A 22,589-nucleotide genomic window follows, 5' to 3' on the forward strand; every position below is an offset into this window, starting at 1 on the left:
AATGCCACACGAGGCGTAGGGCGGATATTTTTGGCAAGCGTAAAAGCTCTTGCTGAAAATTCCGCTCTACGCCTCCTAAATGAAAACGCGAGACAATGCAAAGTCTCGCGGTTTCATGCGTATATCGGCTACATGTGCCTGCCCCCAAGTGCATCTCATCGTTTCGGGTGCAGGCACATGTAGGAGGCGTAGGGCGGAATTTTCAGCGATTTTACGCTTGCCGAAAATATCCGCCCTACGCCTCGTGTGGCCTTAGCCTTACAGAACTAGATGTATGCAGAGATTATATGTGCCTAACGCACCCCCCCTCCCCTTGCACCCTAGGTATGGGATTCTTCTGCCTAACCCTAGTTCTGGCCCAGTCTAGAGGTGTAAAGCTTGTTGCTGGCCCTGGTTTGGACTGGGCCAGTGGGACACCAGAAGAAAACCCTGTGGGCTCTGGCCCTCTTGGATTAGCGGGTCCCAGGAGAGCTAGGGCCTGGCTGGATGTCTGGCTAGGATCTGCAGGCCCACACTTCCTGCTGGCCGGGATCTCACCCCCCCCCCCCCCCCATCATATTTGAGCAGTGTGGAATCTGATTATCTGCTATGGGCAAAAGACCTTGGCAAACGTTGTATCTTTTATTACATTTCCATGTATGCCTAGAAAGGATACCCTGCTCACGAAAATAACATTAGAGCATAATAGGTTCTTGCCAACCATTACATTCACTCAAGTGATAGTTAAAGTAAAATGAAAACTATAAAAGGCAATCAGAGAATCCTAACAAAATGAATTATTTGATTAACAACCACAATGCTTTTACCTTCAAAAAGCCACAAGGAGTCATATTCCACACATTCTTTTTTTCTAGTGACGTTTATCTACCATTTCCTTTATATAAATAGCGTGAAAGTAAAATGCCAAATGCGTTTAATGTCACTCCCCAGCAATATATATTCCTAAACTGCTCTGGAGTTCTATCTCTATAGTTTCTAATGCACATCCCTTGGGAGCTTGCAGAACTGCAGTTATTGTAAATGCAATTATGGCTCATTGGAAGAGTCCCTGGATCTGAACTGAAGCAACAGTGCCACCTGCTGGATAACATTATTATGAAAACCAGCAGGTACAGTAATCACTTTCCCGTTTGCTCATACATGTTATACATTTGTGGTTACTTTCTCAAAGCATTGCAAAGTAAAGGTGGCAGAATGGTATATAGCGCATTTCTCCCTTTATACTTATACCTGTCTGTAGCAATTAAAAAACAGATGCAATGTTTACTCCAGGTCTAGTAACCAATAGGAACCTACCACCTTATTTACCACTTTGTTTACGGACCCTAAAAGGCTGGCCTTGCCATAAAGTGGACACAGTGCTGTTTTTGTGTATGGCATTTTCATGTACCTTAAACTGCAGCCTATTTGTATTTGAAAAATGGAAAAAGCACCCCTGTGTGAGAAAATGAAGATTCAGTCAGTTTGCCCATAACAGCGTGTATCTTGCCAGAATGCTGATAAAAGCCCAAATTACATATATTAATATTACATAAATTAATATGGCATATTACATTAATATTACATACATTAATATTAAATACATATCTTAGTATTTAACAATTATTTTAGATCTTTAGCATGTATATGTCAGGCATGTCCATACTGTGGGCCTCCTGCTCTTCCTACAGTCCATTATAATTTTTATATATGTTTATTAGCAATCATTTTTTAATTTTTCCAGAACCGGTAAGGGGGTAATTTACTAACTTGTGCTAAACAGCAAAAGTGCAGTTGCCAATAGCAACCAATCTGCAATGGAACTTCTATTACAAGTTAGAAAATGAAAGCAAGGATCTCATTGGCTGGTAGGGGCAGATACTTTGGTGCAGTTTAAAACCTATGTTCAAAAAACAACCCACTTGTCTTACTCATAACAACAAGCTCTACAAAAGTGGATGTAAACCAGTAAGATTTTACATAAGTAAAGCAAATATAATTCTGAGCAACTTTCCAGTTTACATTATTTATAAAAATTTCAAATGATAAAAATTTCTGATTGCATGTACCACTGAAACAATAGAGCAATATATCCAACTCTCCTCTAGCTGAGACTCCAGTTGCCACATTGGAAGCAAATACAATACATATTTATAGTACCTGAACCTGGTAATGTTAACAAAGCTTCAACAACTGGAACCCACCGACTAGATGACCAAGAATCCTAAGGGGCTGATTTACTTACCCACGAACGGGTCGAAATGAGTCCGATTGCGTTTTTTTCGTAATGATCGGTATTTTGCGATTTTTTCGTATTTTTTGCGATTTTTTCGGATTCTTTACGAATTTTTCGTTACCAATACGATTTTTGCGTAAAAACGCGAGTTTTTCGTATCCATTACGAAAGTTGCGTAAAAAGTTGCGCTTTTTTCGTAGCGTTAAAACTTACGCGAAAAGTTGCGCATTTTTCGTAGCGTTAAAACTTAAAAGGTGCAAAGTTTCGCGTAAGTTTTAACACTACGAAAAAAGCGCAACTTTTTGCGCAAGTTTTAACGCTACGAAAAATCGCCAGATTTTACGCAACTTTCGTAATGGATACGAAAAACTCGCGTTTTTACGCAAAAATCGTATTGGTAACGAAAAATTCGTAAAGAATCCGAAAAAATCGCAAAACATACGAAAAAGTCGCAAAATGTTCGTTTTCAAGTCGGAACTTTTCCAATTCGGGTCGGATTCGTGGGTTAGTAAATTAGCCCCTAAGACAATAAAGAACAAGCAGCTGTATGTAACTGGAGGTACAGTAATCCTATAACACTGAATAACAAGCAGCTGTAGGTGACTGCCAATACAATCCTATCATGATGAAGACCAAACTGCCCACCCCCAGAACAACTCTCCCTTAAGTCCATGCACAGGCCACTTGGCACCATCACCCTAATAAAGTGCCCTATATGGAAGCTGCCAGCACAGAAATAGCGAACAGAAAGGGGTTGGTTAACAACGGGGAAGATGATGCAAACCATTTGGATTAACTAGGCTCATTTGCTTTGCCCCAAAGGATTTTTTTTTTGCAGTTTATCATTCTGTAATGATGTTCCACATAACCCAACTAGCCTCTGAGTAGTTCCAGACTGAATCAATATCACTAACTCAGCTCAGGACCAAATCCAGGCAGAAGAAGTCACAAAGGCTTGAGTCACAAAGGCATGATGAGTACAGCGAGGGTCTTTTTTGTTAACCGAAGTGGTATTTTACTAATGTTGTCTAAGCCTTGAGGAGTTGGACTACTTGTCTGGTGCATGATTGGGTCAAGGAATCTCCTGCTGCTTGAGTGGCGCTGGCAGAGTAATGATTCCCACAGCCCAGAGTTACATTGTGTTGATCTGATCCTCCTTTCTGCACCTGAGCAACTGGGGAGCAGCAGGTCCACTTTTGGTTGCTGGGGACAGTGACCCAGATAAAAGTCTAGGCTGACGGCAAAGAAGTGTCCAAATCCATGCATATAACATGTTATAGTTAAAGTGAAAATTCACCCTTTGATAAATAAGACCCTAAAGGATTCTATTGAAGTGATTAGAGAGCTGTTGAGCTGGCAAACTCCTATTTTCACCCTTTAATAAATATACCCCTAAGGATTGTAATACACGGCAAAAGAGTCCTTGTGGCAGCAAAATGCAGTGGCACTTCATCTTCTTAGAAGTTACTGGATAGCTTAATAAATTACAATTTCTTTTGGTTTAGTGAGTCTCTTAAGTAATGTATTGCACCCAGTCCCTATGCACCGCTCCCAGTTTTTATCTGATGCTCAGTGCTGGGTGAATATCCCCAGAGAATGCTGAAACTAATTCATACTTGTGCCAGCAGATGGCAGTAACGTACCATTTCTTTTGTCTTTGTGCAATGGAATTTTGTCAGATCCTCTGTAGGGCTCATACACACAGTGCTTGTCATCAAATCATTCCATTTTTATTTTGATCAATAACCATAACAAACAACATCATAGCTTCTCTTCTCATCCACTTTATAATTAATAAAGTTTTGGCACGTTGCTAAGTCACATTGTGACTGGGTGTTTTGCAGAATTCGCTTTTAGAATGTAACTGCGCTTACAACCAGGCATCTGTTTGAAGGTCTGAATTGGAGACATGTTGGCAGCCCCCATTCTGCCCCTAAAGCCAGCCATACATGTTAAGATTTGCTGAAATAGTGAGGCTGACTAATGAACAGATTTTTCACCAATATGGCCACCTTGAGGTAGGCAAAAGCCAACCTGCCAGATTGATATCTGGCTAATTTCCGTCCAGATGTTAGTTCCGCAGGCCTGTAGGATGGCACCATAAAGCTACCGACTCTTGAAGGACTGACTTAATTCACATTCACAGCCTGTCAGTGATAAAATTAAAGATATAGCATTGGACTGGCCAACTGGCATACTGGGAGGAATCTCAGTGGGTGTCTGCCCCACTGCCTCAGGTCTATTGGGCAGCAGGTGTGTATGTGATCAGTTGTCAGAATATGACTCTCTACATCAGGGGATCCCCAACTTTTCTTACTCGTGAGCCACAGTCAAATGTAAAAAGACTTGGGGAGCAACACAAGCACCATAAAAGTTCATGGAGGTGCCAAATAAGGGCTGTGATTGGCTATTAGGCAGCCTCTATGCACCCTATCAGCTTACAGGGGCTTTATTTGGTAGGAAATCTTGTTTTTATTCAACCAAAATTTGCCCCCAAGTCAGGAATTCAAAAATATCTCCCTGGTTTGGGGGCACTGAGAGCAACATCCAAGGGGTTGGGGAGCAACATGTTGCCCCTGAGCCACTGGTTGGGGATCACTGCTCTACATCATGCTAATAGCAAAATTAAAGTTGAGTGTTGAGAATTCGCCTCCCATTGACTTGACAATAGAAACTCTTTATACGAATTTTTGAAATTTGTTTTCAATTGATAAATCCCAAAAGTTCAGTATTTTGAAAAACTCCTATTTGTGCGATTGTGTTTTTTAGACGTAATTTTCTCAAATCACCGAAGAAAAGTGATTTGAAATTTTAATAAATTGTAATAAATCAGCCCTTACGTGACTCTTTTCTGCTCTTTTACGCAGGTCTGAAAAAAATCCATGAAAAATGTATTTATTTTTTATACATAAGTCGAGTTGGCTGCTGCTGCTGCTGCAAATAATGTTAGGCTGAGAAAGTCACAAAGAATTGCTAAACAGACACGCAGAGCTCACATCTTCTTGGTAAAATCAGTCACATTGTTTCTGTTTGTATTTCAGCAGCGAGAGGACCAATCCCCATTTGTTCTGACTGAGCTGTATAACTTTTATCCTTCTGACTCATAAGATAATAATGTTAGAGTATTTTGTTTGCTCAATCGATTCACTTATTGTGTGGGGTGCGCTCTTGTAGGGAGCTCGCTGTTTCCTTGTATCCTCTTCTGTGGCTTCACTGGCTTTATTATCACTTTCATTGTTAATAGACTTAAAGGAGAAGTAAAGGTAAAAACTAAGTAAGCTTTATCAGAAAGGTCTATGTAAATACAGCCATAAGCACTTACAGAAACGCTGTATAAAAGAAACACAGGATTTCTGGTCTTCTTTTGTGTAAACATGTTCTTCTGTATCAGACTTTCTCTCCTTTAGAGCTCCTTCAGATTTGGGGCACGAGTCTGCTCTGCTCTCTCCTCTCTCCCTCTCCCCCTCCCATAAGAATTCATAAGAATTCACTCCTCCCTCCTATCAGAATGTGTGATCTGAGCTACCAACGGCTAGAGCTGCAGCAGGAAGCTACTGAGACCAAGCTAAAATGGCAGTTGCTATCTTAAACCAACGGAGGGACAGAAGTGCAGAAGTGCAAGAGCACTAAGGGACACAAGAGTGCACCCCTAGTGTTCATGCATAGAATGTATATGGAGGGCATAGTGTCACCAGGTGTAGGCCAACTTCGTCCTTACCCCCAGCTATAGGGCAGGTAGTAGATACAATTACCCATTGCAGCCCATGTCCAACGCTGCTCATGTCAGATGCAAGTTACCTGCAGAAAAGGAACATCTTGTGATGCTACTTTGCTTATCACTGACTAGAGTCAGAGTCTTGAAAACTAGGGAAAACATGTAAATATCAAAAGTGCTTAGAAAAAATTTGTTTTGAGGGTTTACATTACCTTTAAACAGACACACGGTCAGGTTAGTGTAGAGCCTCATCCTGCATTTTTCTTTGATTGGCTGATGTGTCCTTCTATGTTTTTTCCTTAGACTATATATTGGATTTAGATGAAGAATCACCTTAATAGTAAATTGTTGACATACTGTACTTGTATCAGACTCCATAACACATCATTCTGATACGTCTTTAGAAGCAAGACAGTCTCAATCCCAAGTCCAAAAAGCAAATAAAATCATTATAAAATCCCACAAGCTACTGATTTACTGATAATAAAGATGGCCTAGTGGCAGATTGGTTATGGTTGGACACAACTGCACATGATCTGAGCACATAAGGCTCCTTGGCAGAATATTTTTCTTTTTCTTACACATTTCTAGGCTGCTCGTTGTACTGGTGGCATTGTTTTGACATGTTAAAGAGCTGCTGAAAATGCAAGGTGAATACCAGACAGATTTTATCAGATTATCTCTGTCTACTTATATCATACATTACTGAACAGAAAGAATTTGTGGCCTGTTGTCTGTACAGAAAGATTTTTGTATGTATTTTTCTTCAGTGTTAAGTGTTCAATGTCCCCATTTATATTTTCATGTCTGTGATCACGAGCAATGTCTACTTTATGGTGCAGAAGGTAAATGACCCCTAAAGATTTTAATTTCTTACGTTCTAACTTCCTGCCACTGGCCTCGCTCAGAAGGACTTAATGGGCTGAGAATAGAATGCTTTAATCCCACAGGCCTATCAGAGCTTTCATCTGAAACACACTTTTCTAATTGGATCCCGACACAAGTATAACATTTGGGGTCCCCAGTGTTATAATGAACAGTAATACAGGTATGGGATCCGTTATTCAGAAACTCATTATCCAGAAATCTCAGAACTTACAGGAAGGCCATCTCCCATAGACTCCATTTTAATCAAATAATTCAGATTTTTAAAATTGATTTCCTTTTCTCTGTAATAATAAAACAGTGCTTTGTATTTGATCCCAACTAAGATATAATTACCCCTTATTGGGGGCAGAACAGCCCTATTGGGTTTATTTAATGGTTAAATGATTCCCTTTTCTCTGTCATAATAAAACAGTACCTGTACTTGATCCCAACTAAGATATAATTACCCCTTATTGGTGGCAGAACAGCCCTATTGGGTTTATTTAATGGTTAAATGATTCCCTTTTCTCTGTAATAATAAAACAGTACCTGTACTTGATCCCAACTAAGATATAATTACCCCTTATTGGGGGCAGAACAGCCCCATTGGGTTTATTTAATGGTTAAATGATTCCCTTTTCTCTGTAATAATAAAACAGTACCTGTACTTGATCCCAACTAAGATATAATTACCCCTTATTGGGGGCAGAACAGCCCTATTGGGTTTATTTAATGGTTAAATGATTCCCTTTTCTCTGTAATAATAAAACAGTACCTGTACTTGATCCCAACTAAGATATAATTACCCCTTATTGGGGGCAGAACAGCCCTATTGGGTTTATTTAATGGTTAAATGATTCCCTTTTCTCTGTAATAATAAAACAGTACCTGTACTTGATCCCAACTAAGATATAATTACCCCTTATTGGGGGCAGAACAGCCCTATTGGGTTTATTTAATGGTTAAATGATTCCCTTTTCTCTGTAATAATAAAACAGTACCTGTACTTGATCCCAACTAAGAAATAATTACCCCTTATTGGAGGCAAAACAATCCTATTAGGTTTAATTAATAGTTAATAATTGTCTAGTAGACTTCAGTAATGGAGATCCAAATTCTGGAAAAACCCCTTATCAGGAAAACCCCAGGTTGCTAGAATTCTGGATAACAGGTCTTATACCTGTAGTACCACTTGTGCCGCCTATACTACCATATTGCTGTCCACCAGCCATGAGAGTAGAGATTACCCTAAATCAGCTGTAAATGGACTCTTATGATGACTCCCATTACTCAATAATTTGGATTTACCTGAACTGCACAGGAAACATCTTTGCTGGGGATATTTACTATATTTAGTAAGATTGTATAGGGACTTGCCTGCCCTATGCTGCCTGTGTGTGCCATATTCTGCCTGACCTATGCTGCCTGTGTGTGCCATACTCTGCCTGCCCTATGCTGCCTGTGCGTGCCATACTCTGCCTGCCCTATGCTGCCTGTGTGTGCCATACTCTGCCTGCCCTATGCTGCCTGTGTGTGCCATACTCTGCCTGCCCTATGCTGCCTGTGTGTGCCATACTCTGCCTGCCCTATGCTGCCTGTGTGGGCCATACTCTGCCTGCCCTATGCTGCCTGTGTGTGCCATACTCTTCCTGCCCTACCCTACCTGTGTGTGCCATACTCTGCCTGCACTATGCTGCCTGTGTGTGCCATACTCTGCCTGCCCTATGCTGCCTGTGTGTGCCATACTCTGTCTGCCCTATGCTGCCTGTATGTGCCATACTCTGCCTGCACTATGCTGCCTGTGTGTGCCATACTCTGCCTGCCCTATGCTGCCTGTGTGTGCCATACTCTATCTGCCCTATGCTGCCTGTATGTGCCATACTCTGCCTGCCCTATGCTGCCTGTGTGTGCCATACTCTGCCTGCCCTATGCTGCCTGTGTGTGCCATACTCTGCCTGCCCTATGCTGCCTGTGTGTGCCATACTCTGCCTGCCCTATGCTGCCTGTGTGTGCCATACTTTGCCTGCCCTACCCTGCCTGTGTGTGCCATACTCTGCCTGCCCTATGCTGCCTGTGTGTGCCATACTCTGCCTGCCCTATGCTGCCTGTGTGTGCCATACTCTGCCTGCCCTACCCTGCCTGTGTGTGCCATTCTCTGCCTGCCCTACCCTGCCTGTGTTTGCCATACTCTGCTTGCCCTATGCTGCCTGTGTGTGCCATACTCTGCCTGCCCTATGATGCAGGGGATTGTTAATATTTAGAAATAGTCATTATATGGTCCTTAAGATGCATAATTATATGTTGGGGATTGCTGTGCTATCCACAGGGGAGGAGGATTTAAGGTTATGTCTTAATATGACATAATATTATTCTTTCACATATGAATGAAGGGTGATTTCCCTACAGTGAGCACCAAGCATTTCGGTTTTTGCTGCGCTACCGCAATTAGTGTGGGAATGGTCTTAAAAGCTCTTGTGATAACATGGGTGTGGTTTGAAGTGGGTGCAGTTTAAAAGGGGAGTGGTCAAAACTGGCTTCTATTATTGGCCCTCCACCATGTTGGCCAGCCCTTGTTACCACAGAAGTAAGACAGCACTGCCTTAATGAATTGAATCAGTAGGCTCTTTCCATTGCATCCACCTTAGAGCCATGGCACCTTAATACACATACAGTATTATCCTGGGAATTACTTCTGCTCAGTAATACGTGTTAACTAATCCTGACTGGCTGCTAACAACAGGTGTTAGTAACTATAGAAGTATAGATATCAAGTAACTTGTCAGTGAGTCATTGTGACACACAAAAACATGGTTCTGGTTACACCTACAGATTATTCTACTGTTATCGTTATCTTTTATATGCCAATAAACTCTTAATTTATACAGAACACATAACAGATAGCAAATATATATATATATATATATATATATATAACATCATATCAAGCTGTAGTTTTATAGGATGCCATATAATTTTTTAATTCTGGCTCCCAGGCAATTATCTCATACAAACGAAGAAAACTATACGCTGGTATCCACATATACAGTATACTTGCTATCTGTTATATGTTCTGTATAGAACTCATTGCCATATGCACACATGTACACACAAAACCTGCTTGGGATGCAACAATGGTTGAAATGTTCATTTCTTCAATAAATATGAAACAAGTGCAAAAAAAACAAAAATGTGACTTTGGCATCTAAAAGCTTGGGGTTAATGTAGAAGTCAGTGTTGTTCTTAGGCAAAGTCAAGCCATATTTTCAATTCAACATTTTCGAGTATTATTTGATTTTGTACACTTACAATTTTGAGTTATTTGAACTTTTTTATTTGAACGAGTTTTCCATATTAATAAATAAGAAAGCATTCATATTTTTTTTTAAATGCAAGTTTGAATTAGAAAGATACTCTCGAATTTACAAACTCAACAAATGTCTAAATAAGCCCATAAAAGTATATAAATTCAGTACCTTTTGTAAGCCATATACCTACTATTACACTACTATACCTTGCACTTAATTAAACCATGTTATTTTGTACTTGTTTCACAAAAAATCCACAAGACAAGACACGCAAGAATAAGTCGTTTATGGCGTCCTTGGGTGACCTTGGGTGAGTCATTTTATCTCTCTCCCAACTTCATCTCCCAGCCATTCCCCTTAATGAGACCTCTCTCTCTCTCTCTCATATCTTTTCTTTTTTTCATCACCAAAAGAGGTTTTTATCTTGGCAGTGATCATATCTATCAGTTTCAAGATTATTTCTTATTTAATTTTTACAGAAAATACCTTTCTATAGTCAATATAAATGTGTGTTCCTTACTACAGACTTTACTCATTGTCAGCTGCCCACTCCTGCATTACAAGCCGAGCCGTTGATGGTTCTATGCTATGAATTTTTAAATGAAATATGAAAAGTCAATAGTGACTTGGGCCTGTGGAAATTGGCTGTGGTTAAAGAGAGGATGTTTGCATTCACCCCGTCCTGCCCTGACTGTATACAGGTGCCTCTCTGCAAATGATGGCAGCAAACTATTTACCTTATTATGTATTTGTTCTACTGCAAAGGACCTATCTTTATTAGATGAGCTGTTGGTGTGTCGATTTTGGTGCAGGTTTCATTAGATGCCACATAATGTGTTGCCAATGCCCCTAATGTGCAAAATCTGTATGTCACTAGCACTGCCATTATATGTGAGGGCTTACTTACAAACACAAATACATCTGAAAAATGCTAAATGTGAAAATTTGCTCACACCTAAATGCTGTGAAGGTCCCAGGGTCAGACTGGGGGTTGCAGGGCCCACCGCGTCCCCTAACCCCCCCCCCCGCAGGGTCCCCCACCCAATGTCCTCCCCGAGCGCGCATAAATTTAATGCCTCAGGGGAGGAACAGTTGGCCAGGGGATTGTCTGCAAGGGTCCAAGCCATTTACAAATTCTTTGCATTGCAACTTGTTGCAAAGATACAATAATCTACACAAAATAAAGCTATGGAGGGAAGGGGCAGTGGATGAGGGAAAGGTAAGTGGGGAAAGGGTTGGGGAGTTTACTGATCCAAAGCTTTATTTTGACACAAATAAAAGTTTGGGATGAGGAGAGGGGGTTTAGGTCTCTTCTTCCTCCAGGCTGTCTAACATGTTGTAGTCCTGAAGAAGGCTGTGGACCAACTTGCAACAGTCTTGGTTAATTAATCTTTCCCTCCTCAGAATGAGGTGATTCCTGGAAAACCACAAAAGATCAACAAAGTTCACAAGGCACCAGGCTTCCAGGATTGCTCCTTCTGTATGGGTGCACTGAAATGGTCCATAAAGTACCCCAGGGAGCGTAAGAAAATTCCGGGGTACATAGTCTCTGAGTTCATGTTCCAGGGCAACAAGCAGGGCCTGTGCATATGGACAATCCCAAAAATGTGCAAAGATGTTTTCTCACTGATGATGCACTTAGGGCAATACAGGTACCTGCACAGGGCATTGGCTTGCATGAATAATCAGTAAGAAATTGTTCACCTGGCCAGCATATATTGTTATGACAAGGTGATTTCTGCCATAATATCTTCCCCAGAGGGAAAAATACAAAGGGAATTTTTAGCATGGAACAAACTGTGGTCTTGTACATTGTTTTATGAAAGAAACTAAAACAATGATGGAAAGTCACTCAGAATGAATCTGGTTTATAAATTAACCATTTTGCTAGATGCCTAAAAAAGGGTTCTCCAAAAAAGGGTGCTCCAAATTGGGAACTGGTAATTCAGCTTTCCCTCTAATGCTGAATAAAGTGCGTTTATACAAGATCAGCTTGATTTTGCATCGGTGCCTAACACAACAAGTCACTCGGCAGACAAACACAAGGCCAATTGTGTGGCACATGTTGTGTGGATAAAAGTATGAGGAAACTCACTATGACATTTAAGACAAAAATGTTCCTGTTTACTTGGCTGTTTGATTAATGCAACTTAATCCTGCATGTTCTGAAAGGCTAACGAACGTGAACTCGTTTGCTTTTTGTTTCAAATTTCATCTTCCATTTTGATTTTTGTTTTATAACTAGGCATGGGCGCATAGAGGAAAACCATACTTTATATATACATTACCATTCAGCCCTTTTGTTGCAGGGTTGTTTACCCTAGGATTTAATACGGCCAAGCCCATGTCCTCTGCTAAAAACCAGAAAATTCTTGTATAAGCCCAAGTCTTTCTGTCAGAGTGATTCATACAATAACGGATGCTTATTTTTAAGCTTGAGGACTTTTCATTCATTCAGTTCTTTCATGAGCATGTTATTGGAATGACCCCCCCCCCCCAAGAAAGGTTTTCTAATGAACCCAATTGGGCAGGGATTGCAATCAGTGGTGTTACTTTAATATTACCCAGATTTAATCATTCGTCTGGGTAATTAATAAGTCATTCATTTTACCTGATTTCAACCTTAGTGCCTCATTGTTGAGTGTATAGGACTAGGCAGATAGTACATGGTTGTACAGAGAGAGAATCTGCCATTGGCACTTCTTATGCAGACAGAGACTTATGATGCTCACAATCCATTCTAGAGGTCTGGGAATCTAATTATGGAAAGCCTTGATACAGATGTGAACTCAACCACATATTGCACTTAAACAAAATGTATTATATAAACATTTAGAACTTTCAAAAGAGTTAATTCATACTACTTTTTAATTAGAGACCACATCAAGTTGCAGCTGAACAGATCCAGAATAGATCCAGAAATCAGCCCCACTGTAATTGCCAAGATTGATGCTCTTACTGTCTCTTTAAATGTTTTTTGACCTACACAAACTAATAAAGAAGCTGAACTTGCAGGGATAAAATCATTTTTATTAATACAAGTTATTTTTAGCCAGTAAATCTGTACTTCATAGGGCATATTTTTAAAGGCATGTATAACACAAGAGGGGTAATTTACCCCTAGATCCCGGACAGAAAGAGCACTAAGGGGCAGTCGCGTAAATACTCTGGGCCTGGCTCCCATGCAAAAAAATCAATGGAGGGGCTTGGTTCAGAGTAGCAAACCCAAACAGCCCCTGGCCCCCTTTCTTCCACCCGCTCTCTCTTGTTACCCAGCTTGCTCGGGTGCCGGTGGGGAATTTATATACGAGAAGATCAGGCGATGAGGGGAAATGATAAGGGAGTGCAGACTAGGGGTAGGCAGTAGTTGTACAGGTATCGGACCCCTTATCCGGAAACCCATTATCCAGAAAGCTCAGAATTACGGAAAGCCTGTCTCCCATAGACTCCATTTTAATCAAGTAATTCAGATTTTTAAAATTGATTTCCCTTTTCTCTGTAAAAATAAAACTGTACCTTTTATTTGATCCCAACTAAGATATAAATAATCCTTATTGGAGGCAAAACAGCCCTATTGGGTTTATTTAATGTTTTATTGGTTTTTCAGTAGACTAAAGGTCCCCATACACGAGGCGATTTCACTCGTTGTGCGACGAACGATTATATCGACAAACGATCGTATGGCGATTGGGTTTCCATATGATATGCCATCCACGGGCAACGATAATTTGCAAAAGATTTAATCGTATTATTATCGTAAAACACGTACGATCGTACATCTACGTACGATCCAATGTCGTGGCAGAAGCGGTATTTATTTATTTATTTACGTTGACTTCCGCTGCTGGCAATCATGATATGCGCAGAGAACAATCGTTCGAAGACAAATGTCTGACACTCACACCAACTGGCAGATTTTATCGTTAAACGACTAAAATTTTTAAACCTGGCCGCTCGATTTTGGGGACGATAATGTCGGGTCGATTAGTGGGCCGACGATCGTTCGCACACCATCAACTATACGGTAACTTAACGATAGTATTGGATCATTTGGGAATCGGTCATTTGACTGTAAAAAATCGGCCCGTGTATGGGGGCCTTTAAGGTGTGAAGATCCAAATTACAGAAAGAACCCTTATCCGGAATACCCTTGGTCCCGAGCATACTGGATAACAGGTCCTATACCTGTACTTGCCTGGCGCCCCCTCATCATTGTGCCCCAGGTAGGTGTCTTTTCTGCCTAATCCTAGTTCCGGCCCTGCAAATGCCTATGATTTTCTTGGCGTACAGCAATGTTAAAGTGGCTAAATATGGTGTATCCCTACACTGCTATTAACACCCGAACATGAGTTTGCTGACTAAGCTCAACTGTAAAAACTTTATATCAGCAGGATCCCTTTACTTCACTCTGGTTTCTACACATATTTTTAATGAACCCTTCTGCCCCGCAGCCATACCAGTGTCTATCAGGAAAAATAATTGTTCGGAATGCCGAGCATGCACGTACATATTTGAGCATTGTGAGGCGCACACCTGCCCAGCGAGTCAGGCACATTCATAGTGCTGAGCCCCTTTAGAGAGATTCCAGTTTGGCAAGCTGTTGCTCTCTAATTGTTGGCTGTCAAACAGGTAAAAGAAGCTTTGACCGCACAAGCACTCATTCTCACGACACTTGATACCATGAAACCTCTAGCAATTTCTATAGCGCTAAATAATATATAGTATTTTAAAGGAAAATAAATCTTTCTGCGTATGGCGATCAACAATTTCGCCTCAAGAGGAAAAAAAATATCTTTTTCTGATTCTATAACAAAAAGACAGAAATTCTTTCTTGATGAATGTAATACCCCTGATTAAAGTGATACTTCCTATGGTGTTCTCACATTTATAGAGCCAGTAATAGGCCCTAACTGCATTTATATAGCATGTCTGGGACATTCAGAAGGGCTGCCATTATTCCTAGAGAGCTTAGTTATAAATACAGGTGTTGGATCTTTTATCCGGAAAGCTTGGGACATGGGGGTGGGGGAAACAGTATATTATATTGTAATTACTTTTACACATTTTCAATTTTTTTGCCCGCACTTGCAATTGTGTTGTGTGTAAACAACCCCTATATAATTTCTCTGCTGCTGTAGCTCAGCTGGTGGATAACACCCACAAAGAATGCTCAGATGTTCACTTTCAGCAGAAGACTGCCTGTCATTAACAGTGACAAGTATCATATTAATGACAGGAGTCAAGGGGTGGGGGGTATCGGGCACTACTATGCTGGCTACGGTACCCTTGCAGAGAAAAGTTACATGTTTGCAGATTCTGTCATGATTTTTATGGGGTACTTTTTATTTCTAAATTACACTGTTTACATAGCAAATAATTCACTCTGCCATTTAAACATTTATTCTTGAACCAACAAATGTATTTTTAGCTGTAATATTGGTGTGTAGGCGCCATCTCAGTGCATTGTGCCTGAGTCTGAGCTTTCAGAAGGAGCCAGCGCTACACATTAGAACTGCTTTCAGGTAACATATTGTTTCTCCTACTCCCATGTAACTGGAGGAGTCCCAAGCCGGACTTGGATTTCTTACTATTGAGTGCTATTCTGATACCTACTGGGAGCTGCTATCTTGCTCCCTTCCCATTGTTCTGCTGATCGGCTGCTGGGAGGGGGGGGGATATCACTCCAACTTGCAGCGCAGCAGTAAAGTGTGACTGAAGTTTATCAGAGCACAGGTCACATGGCTGTGGCACCCTGGGAAATGAAGAATATGGCTAGCCCCATGTGAAATTTTAAAATTAAATCTAAAAAAATCTGTTTGCGTTTTTGAAAAATGGATTTCAATGCAGAATTCTGCTGGAGAAGCTTTATTAACTGATGGGTTTTGAAAAAAACATGTTTTCCCATGACAATATTCTTTTAAAGATCACTTTGTTTAGTCTTTGCAATTTGCCAAAATATTACTGGTATTTCTGAATTATACTCAATGCATGAGATTCAGTACAGGAACCATATACATTAATAATAACCAATAAAGCCTGCTTGGCTTTGGCCCATAATTGCCCATTAATTGACCTGTGTGCCATACTGCACAGGTTGAGTCCAACATGCAGTAGCGTTCATGGTTCTGGGTGATTTTTTATGAATTTGGGCATTTTTGGGCTACAAAAAAACACAGTGGACAAATGCCCTGCACACTGAAAAAGCCAACTGCTTACATGCAAAACAATAATAACAAAAGCACTTTTCATAAATATAGTCCAATTAATGGTGAAACTATTGGTTCCTCCAGTGACGCACGTGGCAATGTGGAACTTTCCCTTCTCACTGCTCGGCGGTGCAGGCACTGCAGGTAATACAGCAATAAAACCCACCGAGCACGTGTTCTGCGCTTTGCTACTATCTCACTGTGATTTTCTAATATGCTTGAGAGTAATTAGCCTGATAAACAATTAAGTTCACTAAATAGGAAGGCGGCTTTATTGCTTTTTGGGAACAGAATGGAATGTGCCTAATGTATTTTGCCTATGATAAGTTACTTATTAACTTATTAATGTAGCTAAATAATATAAAGGTCCTTTGATTGTTTTTTATTTGGAAAAAAATGAAGTGTGTTATAAAATACACATTTTATTCCTTCAATATAGTATGAGAGTGATATGACAGAATCTGTAGCTTGTATGTTGATGATGATGGTGGAGTAAGGTGTAAGGTGAATAAGGTGGCCACACATGGGCCAAAGATAGCTCTGAATAGATAAAATCAGTCTAAAAGGATGTCCACCTTTTTTTCTTTTTACAAAGTCCTACCAAAGTGGTAGGACTTTGCAAAAGGAGCAGTTTACCCAATATAACTTTTGTATATTATTATTAAAATGATGTGCTTAGCCAAACCTCGGCAGCGACCCCCTCCTTGAGAGTAGTATTGGAAATCCAAGGATCGGGTAGGCACCTATTAATTGTATACATAATATAATGTTTTGTTAACTAATTATATTGGCAAAAGTGATTGTTTTAAACTTTGGTAGGACTTTACAAATGGTGGGCATTAGAATGTAAATCGCTGGTGGGATGGCATACACGGTGCTGCTATTTCCCGAAATCACAGAAGTTTCCTTTCAAGGAAATTCCATTAATTATGAAAAATGTCTTACCAATGTACGGTAACAGCATTCCCTGAAGATTAAATTATTTTAGTATGATGTACAAAAACATTGTCTAAAGCTATCTATCCATCCATACATACAAGATCTGCCTATTTGGCAACGTAGCCAAACATGTGGATCTTTGCCAAAAATTGGGCTGATACGATGTTTGAGCCAATGATGGGATCATAAGGAAGGCCAGTGCAAGCTACCAGGAGGGGAGCAGAACAACAAGCCTATGTGGTCTTTGCCCCCAAGGGATTTTTAAACCTTTCCAAAATATACTTGGCTGATTTTCAGCTAGGTGTCTGTCAGGGAGGTCCCAGGTAAGCTGCCGACTTGGCCTGAAGGGGCTGAATCGCATACTTAAGAATATTTTCTGCTAGTCTTTATTTTTTTGTGGGTGCTCTGCAGCTCTCTACCTTGGAATGTTAACTGTTATCTGTTTGATTGCATTTCCCCCACCCACAGGGGGAGGCGGCTCCTGCTATTCTGCCCCCCCCTCACCCCCAGGTTATACCTTTTCTTGCACTGGAGGGGGTCCAGAGAGCAATAGCATTTTCTGCACTAGCAGAGCTGAATTTACGTTTTAATAAATTGTAAGCTCTTTTGGGCAGGGCCCTCTTCACCTCTTGTATCGGTTATTGGTTGCTTTATATGTTACTCTGTATGTCCAATGTATGAAACCCACTTATTGTACAGCGCTGCGGAATATGTTGGCACTTTATAAATAAATCTTATTATTAATAATAATAATAATAAACAAAAATTTGGCTTTTAAACTTACCAGCATCAAAATGGGGTGTGCAAGGACCACCAGGGCAACCACCCCAGGGGCCCCCACACCCCCTCAGGGGCCCCCGCCGACCTGCTCACACACCTCTAGCCCCTCCCCATGTACGTACCTTATACTTTGCTACAAGGCAGTGGGGGCAACGCCAATGGGAAGCAATTGCAGTAGGGAGTGCCAATTCTTGCAGGTGGAGATCAGGTTTTTACCTGGTATCCCACCATCCTAGTCCAACCCTGCCCTCACCTTTGCAAACAATAAACAGTCTGAATGACAGGCAGAGAAGGACACTTTGACATCCAAACTTTTCTGTCTAAAGTCAAAATACCCCATATGGTAGTAGCCTTAATATGACTATACATGGACAGCTTAGCTTCCCAACAACTGCTCAGAGTACACTGAGCATGTGCAGTGTCACTGACACCTAACAAAATCCAAGATGGGAAGCTCCTGTGCAAAACTTTTTAGGCCTGGAACATTATTGTTATATAAATTCTGAACTTCTGGGCTGATATAGTAAGTTCTGTATTGAAAATTCATGAACAGTAGAGCTTAGACTATTCTCACTGATAATCTTTCTTCCCTCTGATGATCTCTGCATGTGTGTAGTGCTACTTTTATAACTGTAAACCATAAGTGTATATATTTGTGTGCTGTGTAGCTAATGACAAGGCCTGTGCCATAATTACAGGTGACTTCAATAGAGTATTGTTCATTGTAAAGTTACCCTGCTGGTAAGTTCTGCAGCCCCTCAGAAGGAACCTTTCCATGTTTATACAGTGTCTATTTCATGTTAAACTTGTCTGTTCCCATGAGCTTCTCTAAATGGGCTGTAGAAATGGGCTCTAGAACTTTGTGAGTGGCAATTTTCATCTTTCTGTCGTAATCACTGAGTAAACATTTCCGAACATAAAGACTTATCTTGATAATATTACCTCCAAGCAGAAAATAAATATCAGTCTCTGCGCAATCTCTCTCATCTGCATGCAGTGATTGTATCTACATAAAACAAAAATAAAGGCTGTTCAACTGAAACGCATTATTAAAGAAACAGTAACGCCAGTAAATAGAAGTATATCAAAGTAACAAATATAATGTTGCTCTACACTGGTAAAACTGGTGTGTTTAGTTCAGAAATACTACTATAGTTCATGTAAACACACTGGGGGGCAGCCATTCAAACTGAAATAGGGCTAAATGGCACAGGTTACATAACAGATAAGCTTTGTAAAACACCATTGTATTATACAGAGCTTATCTGTTATGTAACCTGTGCCTTTTAGCCCTATTTCAATTTGAATAGCTACCACCATGGCCACACAGCATCTTGTGTATATAAACCATTATTTATTCATTCATTTATTTCCTGTTTATATAGCTCTGACACATTTCTGCAGTGTTTTACAGAGATTATTTATCATTCACATCAGTCCCTGCCCCAGAGGAACGTACAATCTAAGGTCCCTATCACATTTACACACAGTATAGTCAATTTAGTCAGAAGGCAATTAAAGGAGAAGGAAAGGCTAAGTCACTTGGGGGTGCTAAAATGTTAGGCACCCCCAAGTGACTTTAATCGCTTACCTTGTACCCTGGGTGCCCCTGTTAGGAGAAAACAGCACCAGCCCGGGGTACCTGTAGCGAGCGCCGACTTCTATGTTAAAGTTCGGCTGTTTCACTTTACTGCGAATGCTTGCGCAGCGACCCAGGAAGGAGGAAGCGCATCGCTACAGCTACCCCGGGCTGTGCTTTTCTCTCCCAACAGGGGCACCAGCCCGGGGTACATGGAAGGCGATTCAACTCACTTGGGGGTGCCTAACATTTTAGCACCCCCAAGTGACTTTGCCTTTCCTTCACTTTTAACCTGCCTGTATGTGTATATACTATAGTGGGGTTTCTGAAGCAAACACACAACTTTGAACAGTGTAGGACGACAGTACATTACACTTTAATTCTATTTAAAAATAGAATTTTTGGTGTTTTTTATATTATCCACTACTAATTGTTTTGTCAGCATTTCCTTTTTTTTTTTTTTAGAAAGACTGCTTATTTTTGTTAGCTACGGCACATTGAGCTAATGGGATTGATTCTCAGAGTATAAGCAAAGGCCAAGAATCAGCCGATCTGCTGGCATCTGCTTGGGCTGCTTGGGCTTAGAGGCACTGCTTGGGCCTGGGTGCAGAGATATGAGGGTTGATTCACTAAAGGTCGATAAGTTTTATTGCACGTTTTTTTGTATTAAAATTGGTGCGAAAAAAAATGCGCAATTTGCTAAACTATTAACGCATGCGTTAAGTTGCATATTGCCTGCGATAAATTTTGCGTTACCGCATGTATTAATTTTACCGCATTTCGTTAATTTGCGCGCCAAAATAACACTAACGCATGATTCACAAACACTTAGACGCACTAAATATCGCATTAGTCCGTGCGAATATTAACACCTACTTGGGGCAGGCGGTAATTATAGAAAAGTACAGTTCATGAGCTTTTGGCAACACAATATGGACTTTGCAGTGGGATTTATTCAAGTCTGTGTTGGCCCTAGAGTGATGCAGCCGCCAGTTTGCAGGGAAATGCGCATTTTCATAAAAGTAGTTTTATGAAAGTAATGCCGTGTATGGCTAATATGGCGTGCGTTTTTTCGCACGCGGTGACTATTTGTGTGCGATGCGTTGATTAGTGCTCATTCCATCAAATACCGCACGAAAATAGTCTTTGCGACTTAAATAACGCAAACAGCATCACATCTAAATTAACACAAATATCCTTTTAGTGAATCATGCGTTAAAACGCGAAAAATTAGACGCGATAACATTTTTAACGCATGCTATAAATAGCGCACGTTTTAACGCACTTTAGTGAATCAGCCCTATGGAGTGAATTTCCGAGTGAAAATGCATACTCATGAGTTTCCGCAGTGAAATTTGCTCCTTGTGTCTGCGCCCAGTCTGACCAATGCCTCCAGGCTCAGACACATAAATCAGCAGATGCTGAGGGTTCTCAGCTAAGAAACAAGCCCATATGACAGTACCCCAGTAGATGCTTTTCTTGATGTGTTAATAGTGGCGCTAGTGCCCCATTTACTGTGCACAACTCAGTTGTGACTTTTGATGTGGTTGGTGGCAGTTCCATGGTTTCCGAGTGTCCGGAGTGCACACTGTGCATCAGAGCGGGCTGGACAGACACATTCATGTTATCTGCGTAACATGAACCCAATTGCTCTTATAAAAAACAGATTCCACTGCAGGATTCTTCCAGAGAAACACTGTTAACTAATGTTTTCCCATGACTGAGAGAATGTGGTTATATTGCTAAATGTGTTTACAATGTGTACACAATGAAAATATGGACTGGGGATTTTATAACAAAGTGGATTCAGCATTGAATAACATGGTTTCTCCAGCATTACACAACATAGCAGCCCTAGCAATAAATTAAACAGTGGCTGCAGAAACATATATCATAGTGGCCCCAGCGTTTTAGGGCATTGCGTGATACAATGGCTTCAACATATACATCACAGTGGTCACAGCACAATATAGCACAGTAACCCCAACATTTCATTACATAGTATGGCCCAGCATGTTTATGACACAAGGTCATAAGACCCAAGAAACTGATGACAGCAATGATGAAGCAGTGATCCCCAACCAGAGGCTCGGGTATAACATGTTGCTCATCAACCCCTTGGATGTTGCTCCCAGTGGCCTCAAAGCAGGTGCTTATTTTTTAATTCTTGGCATGGAGGCAAGTTTTGGTTGCATAAATACCCAATATAATGCCAAACAGAACCTTCTGTAGGCTGCCAGTCCACATGGGGTCTATTAAATAGCCAATTATTGCTCTTGTTGGCACCACCAGGAACCTTTTTTTAGGCTTGTGTTGCTCTACAACGCTTTTTCCATTTGAATGTGGCTCACGGGTATAAAAGGTTGGGGTTCCCTGCCCTACAGCTTGTGATACAGTCACCCCAACATTTCATGAGCTTCCGGAACAGTGACTACCTCTGCATATTGTCCCCAGCAATGGCACATCCAGGTAATGATTCCAGGTAACTGCTATCTGCATGTTCACCTTCTCTACCATTGAAAAAAAAGCAAGGTGTGTGAATAAAAATCTAATTTAATTATTTCTCCTCTGTCCAATAGCAGAAAAGGTGCTTGGAAGAAAGATCTGGCATGCAAAAACGCAATTTACCAGAATAAATAAAGTGGTGGGATGGAATCCAACTGCATTCATCTCCATTTCCAGAACTCTGCATGGAGTATAACATACATGGGACTGTGATGTATGTTTCAAAGCTCAAAATTTATGAAATTTTACTACAAATAGTAAAGAATCTTCTGCCAACAAAACTACATTAAGTAAATAGATAATAATATAATGTATGGGACACGCAAACCAGATCTTAACTCTTTCACCCACCAACAAATTCATTTTCTACCTGGGATGCCTAAGGCTAATCTATGAAAATGTGTATAAAAAAAAAAATAAAATCAAGCTCAAAAGTGCACAACTTTTCCGCCCTTCCCAAAGGCTGTTTTCTTACAAA

The sequence above is a fragment of the Xenopus tropicalis genome, chromosome 6 (assembly GCF_000004195.4).
Source record: "Xenopus tropicalis strain Nigerian chromosome 6, UCB_Xtro_10.0, whole genome shotgun sequence".
Taxonomy (NCBI): Eukaryota; Metazoa; Chordata; class Amphibia; order Anura; family Pipidae; genus Xenopus; species Xenopus tropicalis.